Source organism: Mirounga angustirostris, unplaced genomic scaffold (assembly GCF_029215605.1).
Source record: "Mirounga angustirostris isolate CCGP_5_RB_7025 unplaced genomic scaffold, mMirAng1.0.hap1 SCAF_5, whole genome shotgun sequence".
Classification (NCBI taxonomy): Eukaryota; Metazoa; Chordata; class Mammalia; order Carnivora; family Phocidae; genus Mirounga; species Mirounga angustirostris.
Window position 1 is genome coordinate 119,245,667 of NW_026991713.1, and position 21,813 is coordinate 119,267,479.

At 37.8% G+C, this 21,813-nt stretch overlaps 1 long non-coding RNA gene across 1 annotated transcript in view; it reads left to right on the plus strand.

The window, feature by feature from the left end:
- LOC135364347 (uncharacterized) overlaps positions 1-21,813 on the plus strand; it is a 201,672-nt gene that overhangs the window by 153,599 nt on the left and 26,260 nt on the right. The window contains exon 4 of the long non-coding RNA XR_010411223.1: positions 18,199-18,473. This is a non-coding gene — a long non-coding RNA (uncharacterized LOC135364347). The remainder of the gene's footprint in view (positions 1-18,198; positions 18,474-21,813) is intronic.

Here is a 21,813-nt window from a genome sequence, read left to right on the forward strand (position 1 = left end):
ATATTTGCCTGGAATGTTTCTAGTATTTCAAAGTCTGGTTAGGACTCTGAGCTACAAGCCTAATGAATAAAAGGAGCAAGATTCCTTCCTTGGTTCCACTTCAAGTTATATTATTTGACTGGAGATGAGTTTAAGGAGTAGCCAGAGTTAGAGGTAAATTCTAGGTTTCTTGATAAAAATCTCAGCATCCTGTGACTTTACACAATATAGAATTGGGACTGTGAGGAAATGAGCAACTAAAAGAAAGACCATTCTTATAAGGAGAACTGACCGTAGCTGCCTCATTCTTACCAGTCAGGTCTTAGATTTCAGTGATAGCGTAGGCTACAGATTTTTTTTGCATATGAATGCTATTTATATTAATATGCAAAAATAACTTCAATCTAAAAAATTTTAACTTTAAAAAAATTAATGTGCAACACCCATCCATGACAAAAGCTTTTGGTAAACTAGGAATAAAGGGGAACTTCCTCATCTTGATAAAGTATATCTACAAGAAACCTACAGTTAACATCATACATAATGGTGAGAGACTTGAAGCTTTCCAGCTAAGATAAGGAACAGGGTAAGGATATCCCTTCTTACCACTGCTTTTCATCATACTAGAAGTCCTTACTGATCAAATAAGACAAGAAAAGGAAATAAAAGGTATACAGATTGGAAAAGAAGACATAAAACTGTTTTCAGATGACATGCTTGTCTATGTAGAAAATCCAAAAAAATCAACCAAAAACCTCCTGGAACTAATAAGCAATTATAGCAAGGTTGCAGGATACAAGGTTAGTATACAAAAAAGTCAGTTGCTTTTATATATATATATAACAAGGAACACGTGGAATTAGAAATTAAAAACACAACAAATGGTGTTGTGAAAACTGGACAGCAACATGCAGAAGAATGAAATTGGTTGGACCACTTTCTTACACCGTACACAAAAATAGATTCAAAATGGATGAAAGACCTAAATGTGAGACAGGAAACCATCAAAATTCCAGAGGAGAACACAGGTAGAAACCTCTTTGACTTCGACTGCAGCAACTTCTTACTAGATATGCCACCAGAAGCAAGGGAAAGAAAAGCAAAAATGAACTATTGGGATTTCATCAAAATAAAAACCTTCTGCACAGCAAAGGAAACAATGAACAAAACTAAAAGGCAACCTATGGAATGGGAGAAGATACTTGCAAATGACATATCTGATAAAGGGTTAGTATCCAAAATCTATAAAGAACTTATCAAACTCAACACCCAAAAAAACAAATAATGCAGTTAAGAAATGGGCAGAAGACATGAATAGACATTTCTCCAAAAAAGACATTCAGATCACTTACAGACAAATAAAAAGATGCTCAACATCACTCATCATCAGGGAAATACAAATCAAAACCAGAATGAGATTATCACCTCACACCTGTCAGAAAGGCTAAAATTAACAACACAAGAAACAACAAGTGTTGGCGAGGATGTGGAGAAAGGGGAACCCTCTTACACTGTTATGGGGAATGCAAACTGGTGCAGTCACTCTGGAGAACAGTATGGAGGTTCCTGAAAAAGTTAAAAATAGAACTACCCTATGATCCAGAAATTCCCCAAAGGATACAAAATACTGATTTTCAGGTGTACATTTATAGCAGCATTAGCAACAATAGCCAAACTGAGGAGAGAGCCCAAATGTCCATTGACTGAGGAGTGGATAAAGAAGATGTGGTATATATACACAACGGAATATTACTCAGCCATTCAAAAAATGAAATCTTGCCATTTCCAATAATGTGGATGGAACTAAAGGCTATTATGTTAAGTAAAATAAATCAGTCAGAGAAAGACAAATACCATTTTATCTCATTCAAATGTGGAATTTAAAAAAGAAAACAGATGAACATATGGGAAGGAGGAAAAGAAAAAAAGGAGAGGGAAACAAACCATAAGAGACTCCTAATGATAGGGAACAAACTGAGTTGTGATGAGCACTGGGTGTTGTATGTAAGTGATGAATCACTGAATTCTACTCCAGAAATCAATATTGCACTGTATGTTAACTAACTAAAACTTAAACTAAAAAACCCACACAATTTATATTAGCTTCCAAAATTAATGGAATACTTAGATATAAATTTAATAAAACATACACAAGATCTATATGAGGAAAACTCTAGAACTCTGATGGCTGAAATCAAAGAAGAACTAAATAAATGGAGAGATATTCCATGTTGATGGATAGGAAGACACATACTATCAAGGTGTGTTTCCCAACTTGACCTATAGATTCAATGCAATTAAAATCCCAGCAAGTTATTTTATAGATATCAATAAACAAATTTTTAAGTACATATGGAGAGGCAAAGGACCCAGAATAGCCAACACCATATTGAAGGAGAAAAAGTTGGAGGACTGACATTTGACTTCAAGACCTACTATAAAGATACAGTGGTATAGATAGTGTGGTATTGGGTGAAAGCATAGACAAATAGATCAATGGAACAGAAAATAGAGCTCAGAAGTAAACTCACATAAATATAGTGAAGTGATGTTTGGTAAAGGAACAAGGCAATTCAATGGAGATAAGATAGTTCCTTCAAAAAATGAGGCTGGGGCGCCTGGGTGGCTCAGTTGGTTAAGCGACTGCCTTTGGCTCAGGTCATGATCCTGGAGTCTCAGGATCGAGTCCCGCATCGGGCTCCCTGCTCAGCAGGGAGTCTGCTTCTCCCTCTGACCCTCCTCCCTCTCATGATCTCTGTCTCTCATTCTCTCTCTCTCAAATAAATATATAAAATCTTAAAAAAAAAATGAGGCGGGAACAACTGGACATCCATATGCAAAAAATATGAATCTAGACACAGAACCTACACTTTTCACAGAAAATTAATTCAAAATGGCTCCTAAACCTAAATTTAAAATGCAAAAGTGTACAACTTCTAGAAAATAACATAGAGAGAAAACCTAGATGACCTTGGGTATGATGATTCCTGTTTAGATACACCAAAGGCATTTACATACAAGAAATAATTGATAAGCTGTACTTCATTAAAATAAAAAAGTTTTGTTCAGCAAAAGACAATGTCAGGAGAACGAGAAGGTAAGCCACAGACCGAGAGAAGATATTTGCAAACAATACTATCTGATAAAGCATACAAAGAACTCTTTTTAAAAAAAAATTTTTTTTTAATTTATTTATTTGTCAGAGAGAGAGACACAGCGAGAGAAGGAACACAAGCAGGGGGAGTGGGAGAGGGAAAAGCAAGCTTCCCGCTGACCAGGGAGCCCAATGTGGGCCTTGATCCCAGGATGCTGGGATCATGACCTGAGCCGAAGCCAGACACTTAGGGACTGAGCCACCCAGGTGCCCAAAGAACTCTTAACATTAAGAAAACATACAACCCAATTTAAAAATGGGCCAAAGACCTAAATAGACACCTCACCAAAGAAGATATGCAGGTGGCAAATAAGTGTATGAAAGATTCTCCACATCCTATGTCATCAGGGAAATTTAATTTTTTTTTGAGAGAGAGAGTGTGCAGCACTTTGTGGGAGAGTGGGGTATTGGGGGAGAGGGAGAGGGAGAGAGAGAATCTGAGCAGGTTCCATGTCCAGCACAGAGCCACCCCGGGGCTCAATCTCACAACCCTGAGATCATGACCTGAGCCAAAATCAAGAGTCGAACAGAACGCTTAACTGACTGAGCTGCCCAGGAGGCCTGGGAACTGCAAATTTAAACAACAATGAGATAACACTACATACCTATTAGAATGACCCAAATCCAGAACATTGATGACACCAAATGCTGTCAAGGAATGTGGAGCCACAAGAAATCTCATGCATTGCTGGTGGGAATACAAAATGGTATAGCTACTTTGGAAGGGAGTTTGGCAGTTTCTTACAAAACTAAACATAGTCTTACCATATGATCCTTGGGATGTACCAAAGAGGTCGCAAACATGCCCACAAAAATCCCTGCACATAGATGTTTATAATAGCTTTATTTATACTTGCTATAACTTGGAAGCAACCAAAATGTCCTTCAGTAGGTGAATGAATAAATAGACTCTAGTACACTCAGTAAATGAAATAGTATATAGTGCTAAAAACAAACGAGCTATTGGGCCATGAAAAGACATGGAAAACTCTTAAATGCATATCATTAAGTAAAAGAAGCCAATCTGACACATATTGTATGATTTCAACTATATGATATTCTGGAAAAAGCAAAACTATAAAGACAATGAAAATATCAGTGGTTGCTGGAGTGGGAGGATGAATAGAGCACAGAGATTTTTTAGGGCAGTGAAAATACTCTGTATGATATTTTAATTATGAATATATGTCATTATACATTTGTCCAAACCCATATAACGTACAGCACCAAGCGTGAACCCTAAGGTAAACTATATACTTTGCATGATTATGATGTGTTGATATAGGTTCATTCTTGGTAACAAATACACCATTCTAGTGAGTGATGCTGATAATGGGGGAGGCTATGCATGTAGGGTGTGGAAGTGGCTATGTGGGAAATCTCTGTATCATCCTCTCAACTTTGTTGTTAACCTTAAACTGCTCTAAAAAAAGTCTTTTTAAAAGAAACAATAGCTGAGGCGCCTGGGTTGCTCAGTCGGCTGGGTGTCTGACTCTTGGTTTAAGCTCAAGGTCATGATCTCAGGATTATGGGATTGAGCGGGAGTCTGCTTCCCCTCTCCTTCTGCCTCTGCCTTCCCACTCCAAAATCAATCAATCAATCAATCTTAAAAAAAAAATAGCTGAGGGAGTTCATCATCACTAGACCTGCCTTACAAGAATTACTAAAGGGACTTTTTCAAGCTGAAACTAAAGGATGCTAGACAGCAACATGAAAGCATATGAAAATATAAACTCTCTGGTAACGGTAAATATATAGACAAATACGGAATCCTATATTACTGTTATGATGGTGTGTAAATAATTTTCAAGTTAGGTATAGAATTTAGAAGAGGAAAGCATAAAAATAACTATAACTAAAAACTTGTTAAGGGAGACAAATATAAAAAGATGTCATTTGTGACATCAATAACAGAGAGTGGCCAGGGATGGATATAAAAGAATAGTTTTTATATGTGATTGAAGTTAAGCTGTTATCAATTTGAAATAGCTTGTTATAAGATATTCTGTGTAATCTCATGGTAACCACAAAGAAGATACCTAAAAAAGATGCACAACATAAAATAAGAAAAGAATCAAAACATGTCACCAAGGGCGCCTGGGTGGCTCAGTTGGTTAAGCGACTGCCTTCGGCTCAGGTCATGATCCTGGAGTCCCGGGATCGAGTCCCACATAAGGCTTCCTGCTCAGCAGGGGGTCTGCTTCTCCCTCTGACCCTCTTCCCTCTCGTGCTGTCTCTCATTCTCTCTCTCAAATAAATAAATAAAATCTTAAAAAAAAAAACATGTCGCCAAAAAGGAACAAATTAACAAAACACAAAGGAAGGCAGCAAGAGAGGAAAACAGGGGAAAAATAACTGCAAGGCATTTAAAAAACAATAAACAAAATGATAATATTAAATGCTTCTTTACCAATAATTACTCTAAATGTAAATGGAGTAAACTCCCCAATCAAAAGACATAGAGTAGCTGAGTGTATAAAAAAATAAAATCCAATTACATGCTGTCTACAAGAGACACTTTATTTTTTTTAATTTTTTATTGTTATGTTAATCACCATACATTACATCATTAGTTTTTGATGTAGTGTTCCATGATTCATTGTTTGTGCATAACACCCAGTGCTCCATGTAGAACGTGCCCTCTTTAATACCCATCAACAAGCTAACCCATCCTCCCACCCCCCTCCCCTCTAGAACCCTCAGTTTGTTTTTCAGAGTCCATCGTCTCTCATGGTTCGAAGAGACACTTTATTTTTTTAAAAGATTTTGTTTATTTATTTGAGAGAGAGACTGAGAAAGAGAGCATGAGCAGGGTGAGGGGCAGAGGGAGAAGCAGACTCCCTGCTGAGCAAGGAGCCCAATGTGGGGTTTGATCCCAGGACCCTGGGATCATGACCTGAGCCGAACGCAGATGCTTAACCAACTGAGCTACCCAGGACCCCTACAAGAGACACTTTAGATATGAGGACAGATACAGGCTGAAAGTCAAAGGATGGAAAAAGATATTCTATGCAAATTGTAACCAAAAGGTAGAAGAGGTTGCCATATCTGACTTATATCAGACATAATAGACCTCAAGTCAAAAATTGTCACAAGAAACAAGGACATTATAGAGTATATATTCGAACAACATGTTAAAGGCTCAATTCATCAGGGAGATATAACAACTACAAATATTTAGGCAGTTAACAGCAGAGTAGCCAAATATATGAAACAAACATTTACAGAATTGAAGGGTGAAAACAATAATAGTAGGAAATCTCAATACCTACTTTCAGTTAGGGATAAGTCACCGGACAGAAAATCGGTAAGGAAACAGAGGACTTGAACAATACTGTTGACCATATACAAAGGTGCCAAGCTATACAATAGGAAAAGGACAGTCTTTTCAACAAATGGTGTTGGGAAAACTGGATAGCTACATGCAAAAAAAAAAAAAAAAGTTGGATCCTTACCTTACACCATATACAAAATTAATTCAAAATGGATTAAAGACCTAGATGTAAGACCTGAAACCCTAAAACTGCTAGGAGAAAATATAGGGGGAAAGTTTATAACATTGGATTTGGCAATGATTTCTTGGTTATGACACCAAAAGCATACATGGCAACAAAAGAAAAAAAAAACCTCAAAGCTAAAAACTTGTGCGCGGCAAAGGAAACAATTGGCAGCATGAAAAGACAACTTATGGAATGGGAGAAAATGTTTGCAAACTGTATTTCTGATAAAGGGTTAATATCCAGAGTATATAAACAACTCTTACAACTGAACAACAAAAGATCAAATAACCTAATTTAAAAATGGACAATGGTCTTGAATAGATGTTTCTCAAAGAAGATACACAAATGACTAAAAGCATATGAAAAGATGTTCAACATTACTAATATTAGGGAAATGTAAATTAAAACTACAATGAGAGATCACATTATGCTCATTAGGGTGACCATTATATAAAAAAACCAAAACAGCAAATAGCAATTGTTGGTGAGAATGAGGAGAAACTGGAATTCTTGTGCACTGTTCATGAGGATATAAAGTGGTGCAGCCATTATGGAAAACAGTATAGAGGTTTATCAAAAAAGTTAAAAATAGAATTACCATACAATATAGCAATCTCACTTCTGGATATATACACAAAAGAATTGAAACAGGATCTTTAAGAAATATTTGCATGCCCATGTTCATTACAACATTATTCACAACAGCCAAGAAGTGGAAGCAATCTGTCTATCAACAGATAGATAAAGAAAATGTAGTATAGACATACAATGGAATATTTATTATTCAGCCTTAAAAAAGGAAGGAAATCCTGTCAAATGCTACAGCATGGATGAACTTTGAGGACATTACGGTAAGTGAAATGAGCCAGTAACAGAAGGACAAATACTACATGATGCCACTTATATCAGGAATCTAAAATAGTTAAACTCTTAGAAACAGAAAGTAGAATGATAATTTCCAGGGCCTTTGGGGAGGGGGAAAAGGAGAATTGTTCAGTGGGTATAGAGTTCCGGTTTTGCAAGATGAAAAAGTTCTAGAGATACATTTTGCAACAATGTGGCCATAATTAATACTACTTAGTCTACACTTTAAAACGGTTAAGATGGTACATTTTATGTGATGTGTTTTTGACCACAATAAAAAATATCTGCCTCAAAGAACAACAACAAAGTTATATATAATTCCATTTGTATCACACCTTCAAAAAGGTGCAAAAGTATAGTAACAGAGACATTAAGTAGTTGCTGGAAGTTTGGGGTGGGAAGAGAGTTGCAAAAGGAAGTATTCAGGGACGATGGAGCTCTTCTGTCCCCTGAGTGAGGTGGTGGTTACATGAATCTATACATGTGTTAAAACCCACACCACACTGTTCACTCCCCTCAAAATCAATTTTTCTATATGTTAATTTTTAAAATAAAATGATCAAAAAATTAAATATGAAATGCAAACATTTTTAAAATAAAATAAATAAATATATAAATATAAAATTAAATATAAAAATGCATGATTCTGTATCATCAGGTCAGCAAATTATATGTACCCTTGATAGAAATCAGAGTTATTTTAAAGAGAAGTCTATGTAATAATGACCATTGTCGCTTCTATGCCGTGTTACAGATTGCTCTCTGTGGCCTCATGCAACATTGTTCTTCTTTACATGTGTTTTTTTTCTTTTTAATAACTTCAAACTGTTCTCACACTAAGCTCTCATTTTATTATTTTCCTGATGAATGGGGGAAGGAGCATTTATCATTCTATCTCTTGCTAGTTCTTTCTTATATCATGTGTAACACCTCCCAGCTTGAATTCACCTAAACACCTAATTAAAGGGTTTTTAAAATCGAAGTCTTCTAGATTATTTACGGACATGTTAAACAAAGCTGGGTTTGACCTTAAACTCTACCAGGTCTGCTAATCTAAACCACAATCATTCAACCACATGCTGCTTGATTTTAAGCTCTCCGTTGTTTACAGTCCTATCTGAGATCCATTTCATGGTATCAATAACTAAAGGAATTCATTTCCATTTCTCTAATGCGTATGCTACCAAATGCTTTCGCCAAAGTCCAGATGTTTTATATCCTTTTGTCTATTCATTTGATAATTGCATGAAAAAATGTGATCTCACATCCTCTTAGTGGCAACCTACAAGGAAGAGAAGAGCAGTGTGAGTCCATTAGAATCAGTTTGTTCCTGAGAGTTAGATAATAAGTCAGTAAGTAAATAGAAGACATGAGCAATAAAGACAGATGCCTTGCAAAGATAAGCAGATCTTCAGCTTGGAGCAAAAACATAGAAAAGAAAGAAAGCAAAGCAAACAGTAAGGCAGAGAAATTTCTTATTATGAAGGTTAGCGGTCCATGAGTTCACAGATGCAGTTAGAATTAAACACGCCGATGAGGATAAGTCGTAATAATCTCTGTAATAGATGACACAGGGTGGTGTTTGGATGCAGAGACAAAAGAACAACAGAAAAGTAGAATCAAAGCTGCACTGTAAAGAGAATTATGGAATATGAAGGCTTTGAGTAAGATTCCTGTGATGATGAATGAATATAATCGAAAAGAAATAGCATTTGGACTCGTTCAATTTGAAACACAAGTAACAGGTCCCAGATAAAATGAGGGGAGTTCATAAAAGAAGAGCCTAAAAGTGAGAAGATGCTTAAAAAGTGAAATGTTAAAATAAGTATTTATCGGGTGTCCTATAAACAGGTCTGGAAACCAGGCAAATAGGCACAGTGTTGTCAAAGATATCTCTGATCTGTAAAAAAATAATAAATAACATTAAGCTCTGCTTCTAGATATGAGATACTGGGGACTCAATTTGTGGGAGGGGAATTGTGAACTTGATCACTAATGGTGATGAAAAAACAGTATGTCTTGTTAAGGTGGTTATAAACTGAAAAATGATACTGATTATATCATTTCTCCACATAAAATCTTATTTAACCCTGACTGAATAACCTTCGAGGCCCTTTGCAAAATGGGCTTACCCCCTCTAGCACCTCCTCATCCATACCTGGTAACTGTCTTCCAAGTGCTGCGTTGCTACCTCACAGCATTCTTGCAGAGAGTTAATGAAACAAAGTACCTAGGACCAGGCACATAAGTGTTTCACAAATGCTAATTGCCTTACCGTTCAATTCCCCTTCCCTGGAGCCCTACATTCTCTCCACACCAGACTGGAGCATGCTGTGCTCATAACAGTTCTGTGTCTTTTTTCATATCCACTCTTAAACATCATCTCAGATATTTTCTTTGTTTTTAATTTGGCAAAACACAATTCATCATAGAGAACCAGCTTCAATGTCCTGTCTGTTTTGCCCTGCCAGGCAGAAATGATCACTATGTCTGAGCTGACCCCATAGCACTCTGGTCCTATTTCCCAGAATTTTACTTATTTCATTGTTTTTTCTCCCACTGACTACAAGTTCCTCGAGGGCAATCAATGGATCTAATTATTCTCTGCATATCTGGAGTTTAGCAAAGTTGATCATTCACTCATTCATTCCATCACTAAACACTAATTGGGCAACTATAATGTTAGAAGCACCTTGGATACAGATTTAAGGACAAATGGTCACTGCTTTCAAAAACCTCCTGTCTGTTGTGGGAGAGAGGTCTAGTTAATAATGACTACCAGTGGGATGTCAGGGGATTTGTGATTTCTTCTTAATGCTATTTGTGGATTGTGTGCATATTTAAAATGAGGACTTTGTAAAATACAAGAAGATATTGATATTCTATTTTCGCTTGGAAAAAAAAATTGCAGGTATGATGATAGAATTCTATAAGGGGTAATGGGGGCACCAAGGAGAAAGCTAAAAGGCAGACAGGTCAAGAGAAGCTTCGTAGAGGAGAACAATAATGGATTGCATCCATTAGAAACACAAACAACAGAGGTGGAGCCCTGGTCCTGTTCTTCCACCCAGCAGTGTACTAAGAAGGCTGAACTATGCTCAGAGAATTATCTTCTGACTTTGCAGTACTTTGGTTTCTTCATTCATATCTATTAAATTGTATGCTTAAGAAACCCCACATCTCTGATTCCATACAAATTTTAGGATTGTTCCAGCACTTTGAAAAATGATTGGAATTTTGATCAGGATGGCGTTGAAGGTATAGATTGCTTTGGGTAGCATAGACATTTTAACAATGTTTATTCTTCTGATCCATGAGCATGGAATGTTTTTCCATCTTTTTGTGTCTTCTTCAATTTCTTTCATGAGCGTTCTGTAGTTCCTAGAGTATAGGTCCTTTACCTCTTTAGTTAGGTTTATTCCGAGGTATCTTATGGTTTTTGGTGCTATTGTAAATGGAATTGTTTCTCTAATTTCTCTTTCTACAGTTGCACTGTTAGTGTATAAGAAAGCAACTGATTTCTGTGCATTGATTTTGTATCCTGCCACATTACTGAATTGCTGTATGAGTTCTAGTAATTTGGGGGTGGAGTCTTTTGGATTTTCCACATAAGGTATCATGTCATCTGTGAAGAGAGAGAGTTTGACTTTGTCTTTGCCAATTTGAATACCTTTTATTTCTTTTTGTTGTGTGATTGCTGTTGCCAGGACTTTTAGTACTATGTTGAACAGTAGTGGTGAGAGTGGGCATCCTTGTCGTATTCCTGATCTTAAGGGAAAGGCTCTCATCTTTTCCCCATTGAGGATGATATTTGCTGTGGGTTTTTCATAGATGGATTTTTATGAACTTGAAGAATGTTTCCCTCTATCTCTATACTCTGAAGAGTTTTAATCGGGAAAGGATGCTGTATTTTGTCAAATGCTTTTTCTGCATCAATTGAGAGGACCATATGGTTCTTCTCTCTCCTCTTATTAATGTGTTCTATCACATTGATTGATTTGTGAATGTTGAACCACCCTTGCATACCAGGGATAAATCCCACTAGGTCAGAAAAGACTCTGAATCGCTAAGGAAATTTTGAAAAAGAAAAACAAACCTGGGGGCATCATGTTGCCTGATTTCAAGCTATATTATAAAGCAGTGATCACCAAGACAGCATGGTACTGACCCAAAACAGACATATAGACCAATAGAACAGAATAGAGAGCCCAGATATGGACCCTCAACTCTATGGAGAAATAATCTTTGATAAAGCAGAAAAAAATATGCAATGGAAAAAAGTCTCTTCAATAAATGGTGCTGGGAAAATTGGACAGCTATATACAGAAGAATGAAACTCAACCCTTCTCTAACACCATACACAAAGATAAACTCAAAATTGATGAAAGACCTCAATGTGAGACAGGAATCCATCAAAATCCTAGAGGAGAACATAGGCAGTCACCTCTTCGACATTGGCCACAGCAACTTCTTTCAAGATACATCTCCAAAGGCTAGTGAAGCAAAAGCAAAAATGAACTTTTGGGACTTCATCAAGATAAAAAGCTTCTGCACGGCAAAGGAAACAGTCAACAAAACAAAGAGGCAACCCACAGAATGGGAGAAGATATTTGCAAATGACACCACAGACAAAGCACAGATTTCTAAGATCTATAAAGAACTTCTCAAACTCAACACCCAAAAAACAAACAATCAAGTCAAAAAATGGGCAGAAGACATAAACAGACACTTCTCAAAAACAGACACTTCTCAAAAGAAGACATAAAATGAGTAACAGACACATGAAAAAATATTCATCATCATTAGCCATCAGGGAAATTCAAATCAAAACTACATTGAGATACCACCTTACACCAGTTAGAATGGCAAAAAATGACAAGGCAAGAAACAACAAGGAGAGGTTGTGGAGAAAGGGGGACCCTCTTACAGTGTTGGTGGGAATGCAAGTTGGTATAGCCACTTTGGAAAACAGTGTGGAGGTGCCTCAAAAAATTAAAAATAAGCTACCCTATGACCCAACAATTGCACTACAGGGTATTTACCCCAAAGACACAGATGTAGTGGAAAGAAGGGCCATATGCACCCCAATGTTCATAGCAGCAATGTCCACAATAGCCAAACTGTGGAAAGAGCCTAGATGCCCTTCAAAAGATGAATGGATAAAGGAGATGTGGTCCATATATACAATGGAATATTACTCAGCCATCAGAGAGAATGAATACCCAACTTTTACATCAACATGGATGGGACTAGAGGAGATTATGCTAACTGAAATAAGTCAAGCAGAGAAAGTCAATTATCATATGGTTTCACTTATTTGTGGAACATAAGGAATAGCATGGAGGACTTAGGAGAAGGAAGGGAAAAATGAAGGGGGGGGGAATCAGAGAGGGAGATGAACCATGAAGAAACTATGGACTCCGAGAAACAAACTGAGGGTTTTAGAGGGAGGGGGGGTGGAGGGATGGGTTAGCCTGGTGATGGGTATTAAAGAGGGCATGTACTGCATGGAGCACTGGGTGTTATACGAAAACAATGAATCATGGATCAGTACATCAAAAACTAATGATGTATTGTATGGTGACTAACATAACATAATAAAATAAAATTAAATTAAAAAAAAAAAAGAAACCCCACATCTTATACCCAAAAGCAAGTACTCACAGACCACCTAAGTTGACCTTCTGGCACGATTCCAAGGGGCCATTCAGATTATTTTGTTTTATCTAATATTCTGTCATTCGAGTCATTTAAAAATACTTACTGAGTACCACCCTCAAGATATACTGTTCTGTGATCAACAATGGCTCATTAATTTCAATTGTTATCTATGACTCTCTTTAAAAAATAACTCATATTTTTGGGGTGCCTGGGTGGCTCAGTCAGTTAAGCGGCCGACTCTTGATTTCAGATTTCAGCTCGGGTCTTGAGCTCAGGGTCATGAGTTCAAACCCCATGTTGGGCTCCATGCTGGAAGTGGAGTCTGCTTAAAACAAAAACAAAACAAACAAAAAAACCTGGTATTTTAATATTTCATACACTAAGCTTTGCAACATTTTTTCCCATGATTTGCCTGCAGAATTATATCCTAACCATACCTGCCAATCCTCTCCTTGCTTTGGCCCCTGCTATTTCCCCTGTGAGCTCCCAAATATGCATCTATTACTGATAACCTAAATGCTGGGGACAGATAATGAGGCAGTGTCCCCCCTTTCAAAGGACTCCCATTCTTGAGTCCTCTGAACAGAGGTATGAGTAGAAGAATAACTTCAGTTCTCGATGTTACAATCTGATGGTTTCTTTCTTTCTTTTTTTTAAGATTTTATTTATTTATTTGTCAGAGAGATTGCGTGAGCACAAGCACGGGGAGTGGCAGGCAGAGGGAGAAGCAGGCTCCCCGCTGAGCAAGGAGTCCGATGTGGGACTAGATCCCAGGAGCTTGGGATCGTGACCTGAGCCAAAGGCAGACACTTAACCAACTGAGTCACCCAGGTGTCCCAATCAGATAGTTTCTTACAGGATGTAATAGTGAAAGCCTCTATGCACAAACATTATAATCAGCCGTGATCAGAAAGGGGTTAATGTGCATGAGTTAATAGTTTTTAAGATCAAATATTTTTTAAGAGAACAGATGTTGGCGGGGATGCGGAGAAAGGGGAACCCTCCTACACTGTTGGTGGGAATGCAAGCTGGTGCAGCCACTCTGGAAAACAGTATGGAGGTTCCTCAAAAAGTTGAAAATAGAGCTATCCTATGATCCAGCAATTGCACTACTGGGTATTTACCCCAAAGATACAAAAGTAGGGATCCGAAAGGGTATGTGCACCCCGATATTTATAGCAGCAATGTCCACAATAGCCAAACTGTGGAAAGAGCCAAGATGTCCATCGACAGATGAATGGATAAAGAAGATGTGGCATACATACACAATAGAATATTATGCAGCCATCAAAAGGAATGAGATCTTGCCATTTGCAACGACGTGGATGGAACTGGAGGGTATTATGCTGAGCGAAATAAGTCAATTGAAAGACATGTATCATATGACCTCACTGATATGAGGAATTCTTAATCTCAGGAAACAAACTGAGGGTTCCTGGAGTGGGGGTTGGGGTGGGAGGGATGGGGTGACTGGATGATAGACATTGGGGAGGGTATGTGCTCTGGTAAGCGCTGTGATTTGTGCAAGACTGTTGAATCACAGATCTGTACCTCTGAAACAAATAATGCAATACATGTTAAGAAAAAAAAAAAGAAGAAGGTAGCAGGAGGGGAAGAATGAAGGGGGGGGAAATCGGAGGGGTAGACGAACCATGAGAGACGATGGACTCTGAAAAACAAACTGAAGGTTCTAGAGGGGAGGGGGGTGGGAGGATGGGTTAGCCTGGTGATGGGTATTGAGGAGGGCACATTCTGCATGGAGCACTGGGTGTTATGCACAAACAATGAATCATGGAACACTACATCTAAAACTAATGATGTAATGTATGGGGATTAACATAACGATAAAAAAATTAAAAAAAAATAAAACAAACAAAAATAAAAAATGAAAAGAGAACATATTTCCAGATAACAAAATAAATATCTGTGGACATGACATGGATATGTGATTAAATTATATCATTTACTATGTTACTATAACTATTTTGTATGGGCTCTCTGCATAAATTTCACATGCTTTGCTATTAAAGTAACATGTTACACAATTTTATCACTTTCACATGAAGTTTATAATACTTTAGAATTGTATGCTTTGCTTAACACTGTGATTTATTTTGAGATATTATTATATTTCTGTAAAACCTAAATGAGTGCTAAATTTTAATTTTTAAAATTAAAAGCAAAACGCCTATTTTGCAAATTAGCTTTTACAAATGAGATTTGTTCCCAGTCTTTAAAATAACTGCTTCCAGAAAACAACGGTAAAAATTCATCTTGTATAGGTTCTTGTGATATTGTGATTTGGTCTCCATCCCATTTCTGGCACAGAGTTCTCAAAACCTATAGAATTTCCTAAGTGAAAGAGCAGTAAATGTGTCTTACTATTCATAGCAAACCTCTTTTAACCCCACTTGAGTTTATGTGAATGAGGTGACTTTTGGAAAGCACCTATAGACGAGGGCTGGTTGCCAGGGGAACCCAACCATGAATAGAAGGTTAGAATTTTCAGTCCCACCCCCTGATTTCCCGGGAGGGGAGAAGAACTAGAGGTTGAATCAATCACCAGTGGTCAGTGATTTAATCAATCATGCCTAAGTAATGAAGCCTCCATAAAAACTCAAAAGGAGGGGGTTTGAGAGCTTCTAAGTTAGTAAACCAGAGCACTGACTCATGTCATCATGCCAGCCCCCAAACTCCACAGGGACAGAGAAGCTCCTTTGTTTGGGGCCTTACCCTATGTACCTCTTCATCTGGCTATTGATTATATCCTTTAAATAATAAACTGATAGTCAAATGAGTGAACTGATTTCCTGAGTTCTGTGAGCCACTATAGGAAATTGATTGAACCCAAGGAGGGGGTCATGGGAACTTCTGATGTGTAGCCAGTAGGTCAGAAGCACATCTGACAACCTGGACTTGTGATTGGCATTTGAAGTGGGGAGCAGTTTTGTGGGACTAAGTCTTGAACCTGTGGAATCTGATGCTGTTTCTGGGTAGACTTTATATGCATGGGTTTATTTCTAGGCTCTCAATTCTAATCCATTGGTCCATATGCCTGTTTTTTAATGCCAGTACCATGCTGTTTTGATTACTATAGCTTTGTACTATAGTTTGAACTCTTCATGACCAGTTCTCCAATGAGAAAGGGGACACTTGTGCACTGGCTGGTGGGAATGTAAAGTGTTATAGCCACTATGAATAACAGTATGGAGGTACCTCAAAAAATTAAAATATAACAACCATATGATCCAGCAGTCCCACTTCTGGATATTTATCCAAAAGAAATGAAATCACTGTATCAGTTCATCAGTGGATGAATGGGTAAAGAAAATGTGTGAGAAACACACACACACACACACACACAAATATTATTCACCCATGAGAAGGGAAGGAAAATCCTGCCACTTATGAAACCATAGATGAACCTTGAGGGCATTATGCTAAGTGAAATAAAACAGACAGAGAAACACAAATACTGTATGATCTCATGTATGGAATCTAAAAACGCTGAAGTCATAGAAATGGAGAGTAGGATGGTTGCCCCAGGGGCTGTGGGTTTAGGATAAATGGGAAGATGTTGGTCCAAGAGTACAAACTTCCAGTGATGAGGAACAGTTCTGTGGATCTAATATATAACATGGTGACTGTAGTTAACAAAACTGTATTGTATACTTCAAAGTTGCTAAGAGAGTGGATCTTAAATGTTCTCACCATAACAACAACAATAAAAAATGGTGATTATGAGAGGTGAAGGATGTGCTAACGAACCTGATTATGGTAATCATTTTGCCATATATATACATATGAAACCATTATGTTGTATACCTTAAACCTACACAGTGTTCTATCTCTATAAAGCTGGGGGCAGAGTTGGGGGGAAGACATGAAGGACCCTGCTATCCTAGGGATAACTCCTGGTGTTTGATAGCTCTCAAGACTGGGATCCAGTCTGGGGGGCTTCAAATGCCCCCTCCTTTGGTGGCCCCACCATACTCATGACACAGCTTCTCTCTACTGTTTCCTGTCTACTTTAACTCTCTGGGCATCCAGAGCACAAGTTCCCAGTGAGAGAAGAACTGGCTGAGCTGATTAGTCTCAATCCAGTATGAAAGGCCTTTCTTGGCTGGTGTATGTGGATTTCCAGGGTCTAATCAATTGTGGCCGAGGCAACAGGATCAAATGACATGAAGCTTGACAGCCTATGCATCAGCAGCGGTTAGGGTTGCTTTGTCCCAAGGAGTCTGTACGTGTCAAACTCCCTAGAGTTTCATGGTCTGTCTAGTTCACTTCTATAGCTTGCTTTCATCCAATGATTGGTATTACTTCATATTTTTATACCAGGAACTCCCTAGGATGCTAAGTTTTGAGTTACTAAGTGTAGAACAGAACAAACATCATGTTTGATTAAAGAATAAACCATGTGTTGTACTTTTTCTCGGGTACTGAATCTTTAGGGTGACTCTGGAAGTAAAGATAATAATAATACAAGGCATTATAAAACAAGATATCAAGATAGAAAGATCAGCCTAGGTACTATAAAATGGAGTGTCAGATTCTAAATCTAGGGTTTTGGAAAAAGTCAAGGTAATTTACAGCGTTAATAGTAGGTGTAAACCATTGCTTAAGCCTATAACATCTGGAAGGGTATGAAGATACTATACCTTATGGGAAAGAAAAAAGTCTTATGTAATCCAATACAAATACACAAACACGCACACTGAAAGGTCATCAGGGAAACGTTGGGTAATCTGTTCCTTCTGTCTGTTCTCTCTGTCCAGGCTCTCACCCTATCCCAATCCCAGTCAATTGATCCCTTTGGTGTTCTCCTCAGTAAGGCTGACAGGGCAGCATCTGTGCTTTGGAAGAGGATTGTAGGCCCCTCCGAGAAGGGAAAACATCCACCAGACCAACTCTTTTCTCTTTCCTGGTTGATACTGATCACCTTTATAATGTCAATGCAGAGGGCTGTTACATTCTGCTTCTTTTTTTTAAAAAAAAAAAAAGCTTTTTTTTTAAAAGATTTTATTTATTTTATTTCAGAGAGAGAGCACGAGCAGGGGGAGCGGCAGAGGGAGAAGGAGAAGCAGATTCCTGCTGAGCAGGGAGCCCGATGTGGGACTTGGTCCCAGGACCCAGGGATCATGACCTGAGCCGAAGGCAGACGCTTAACGACTGAGCCACCCAGGCGCCCCTCTTTTCTCCACTTTAAAGACCCCTCCCACGATGGAAGATGGGGAGTAAAAAGGGGGTTGATGGGAGAAGAAAAGCCTACCTGGCACACGGTCTTAATGACAATTAATGGAGACTGGAATCTGGTAAGCCCTGGCCTTGCTGTTGCTGGCTTTCATAATTACATTTGCTTGCTCTCCCTAGTATACAAGTAATTTCCATTCAAGTTGACTCAGTCCCAAACAGGAAAGGAAGAATAGATTACATTATGTTAAAGCTTATAGTCCTGAATGACACAGGAGCTATTGCAAATGCATTGAAAAATTTCTGGGTTTAAAAGACAAGTCCAGTTGTAAAGTTTCTATAGTTTTGTGTATATTGGTGAATAAGAACAATTGAATACATTTGCCTTTGTTTGATGGGATTTGTGTTTAATTTAGTGACATTTCAATTATAGTAGTTTATAAAATCAGGAGTTTATGTTTAAAATGGGGGAATTTCACACAAAGCCAAATAGTAAAAATATAATCCTAAAGTTCCCAATGTTTTCAAAATCTATCACTGACAAAAAAACAAATGTAATGATACTGATTTTAGCCTTAAAGATTTTATTTATTTATTTATTTATTTGAGAGAGAGGTGGGGAGGAGTGGAAGGAGAGGGAGAGAGAGTCCTAAGCAGACTCGGAGCTGAGCACACAGCCCAATGCAGGGCTCGATCCCACAACCCTGAGATCACACCCTGAGCCAAAAACCAAGAGTCAGATGCTTAGCCAACTGAGCCACCCAGGCACGCCTGATTTTAGTTTTACATGGAAAATTTAGAGAAGAGGGACACAAGCTTGTCAATGTCATAAAGATAAATTTTCTTTAATAAAAGCAGCTTTCCAACTCAAATGATACTATGTGGCCAAAGTCATTTTTACAGAAATAATGCCATCTCTGATAGTATTTAGCCTTTTAAGCCTAAGATTTATGTGTACTAATTAGACTTAATATGATTTCATTGTTGGCTCTAATTGTATAGTTAATTATATTTCATTATTAGCACTCCTGACGACAAATCCATTTCAGATTTCTTATCATCTTCTCATCATCACAAAGTCCTGCCAACTCCACCTCCGAAGTATTTATTTCCACCACCAACACCACCCCCATTGCCATCCCTCACTCATACTGTCGGCATTAGCTCCTAATTGGTCTCCTGCTCTCTTCACTCTGCTCCCTCTCTCATCTGTTCTCCACATTGCAGACAGAAGGAGTGTTCGCAGATGCACACGTGTGAGGAGGAAGACCAACTCTTCATATGGCCGGCAAGGCCCGTATGATCTGGTCCTTACCTACCTTCTGGGTCTCATCTGGCACAGGCTACTGCTGATCCTGTGTCTTTGAGAACCTCATACGGGGCTCCAGCCGTAGAACCCTACATGCATTTAGAACCCTCTGTCCTCTCCCCTCCCCTCTTTACCTGATTAACTCCAAGTGCCTTTCAGGTCTCAGCTCAAGGGCCACTTCCTCTAAGAAGCCTGCCCTGATCCTTCCCTGACCAGCTCAAACACCTGTCTACGGACTATGACTAGCACTATGTAACTATCTTTCTTAGCTCTTGTGACGGTCCTACTACTTTATTGGCTTGGTGATCATTTGATTAATGTCTCTCTCCCCTACTTGACTAGAAGTGAAATGAAGACAGGAATCATGTCTGTATTTGTTCACTTCAGGGCCTAGAAAAGTACCCAGCGCATAATTGGCACCCAATAAGTGTACGTTGTATGAATAACTATGAAAATAGCCAAAAAATAAACATAAGTACATTTAGCATATGGATTGAAATGTGTAGATGCAAAATTATTATTCCATGAGTCTGACTATTTTAACAATTAAAAGAAAAAATAACAAAACTCAGTTTAGGTTTTTATTGTTTATTGGGAGATATTAAATTACTCAAAGGGTTGTTTTACTAAAATGTTTAGTTTTTCATGCCATTCATCAATATTAAGTAACCAAAATATGCATGTCAACCTCAAATTCCTATGACATCCTTTCTACCTTCCAAAGTTAAAAAGTTTATTCACTCATGCTTTTGAAAAATTAAAGTGATTTTCAATTTTGGCTTTGACTGAGTTCTCCAGCTTTTTTAAAAATAAAGAAAATACTACAGGGGCGCTGGGTGGCTCAGTTGTTAAGTGTCTGCCTTTGGCTCAGGCCATGGTCCCAGCGTCCTGTGATCAAGCCCCGCATCGGGCTCCCTGCTCCGCGGGAAGCCTGCTTCTCCCTCTCCCACTCCCCCTGCTTGTGTTCCCTCTCTCACTGTGTCTCTCTCTGTCAGATAAATAAATAAAATCTTTTAAAAAAATAAAGAAAATACTACAAAAACCTTAAAATGGAAAGTGTTACTGGTGGTAAGTATAGTAAGAAGAACAGCAACAATTTCAGAAAACTAGGAGTACTGTGCTCTATTTTAAGGTGTCTAGGTGGTTGCTCATAATTTATGTTACTACTTCAATAAATATTGCTGTTTGTGAATTTTTCCTTGCCTGGACCTCATGCAGGTTTAAATGTGTTTAAAGATTTGGGTAGTTAACTTTTATGGTCAGAAACCTTTGATTCCAAATTTATAATCTGGTGCTTTATGTGAAATAGACATGTGCAAATAGTCTGGAAGAAAAAATTCCATTACCGCATTGAACAGAAACAGAATTAACTCCTTAATTTTCTGTGCAGTCTTTGAGGGAATTCCCCCCCCTGACCCCCAGTGTACTATTTAATTTGTAATAGCTTGACTACTTAAATAGAAATATTTTACCTGAGTCAAACATTAGCAGTTAGATACTTTGGTAATGTAAGAAGATACTTTAAAAACAAATCATGCTAATGATTTAAGAGCACTTTGTGTTTCTTGTTCACGGCTTATCCATATCATCTGAAAATAGTTCCTGGCATAAAAATGCATTTAATATTTGTGGAGTGATAAAGTGTATATGTAAGGCTAACTTTAAAAGCTTGATTAATATATAAAATATGAATCTTTCAGTTTGGGAAATTAATTAATTCAGCTCATCTTAATGGCTTTGCAATAAGTGGACTGGTGGGTCTCATGCTTTAGAGAAAATAGAGGTATATTTCATTTGTAAATAGGAGAAATCCTTTTCAGTGAGTTTTTAATGTGTAAAAGAGGCTCCGGGCCAGAATGACATATTCATAATTACTGTGATTTAATTCATATTCAGTTTATTCAAGCCTGCAAATTCAACTTACAGATATTGATGTTTTATTTATAAATCTAATACTTGTGTGTTAAAATACAAAATGATGACTTTCATTTTTCTTTGATTTCCAAGAGATCATAAATCTGACAGTTTAATTTCTCATAATCTTTTATTTATTTTTTAAACACCATGGGTACAAAAAATGGTAAGTATAGTAAGTACCACCATATAATATATATATACTGAAGCCCACCCACCACTGGCTTAAGAAATAAAGT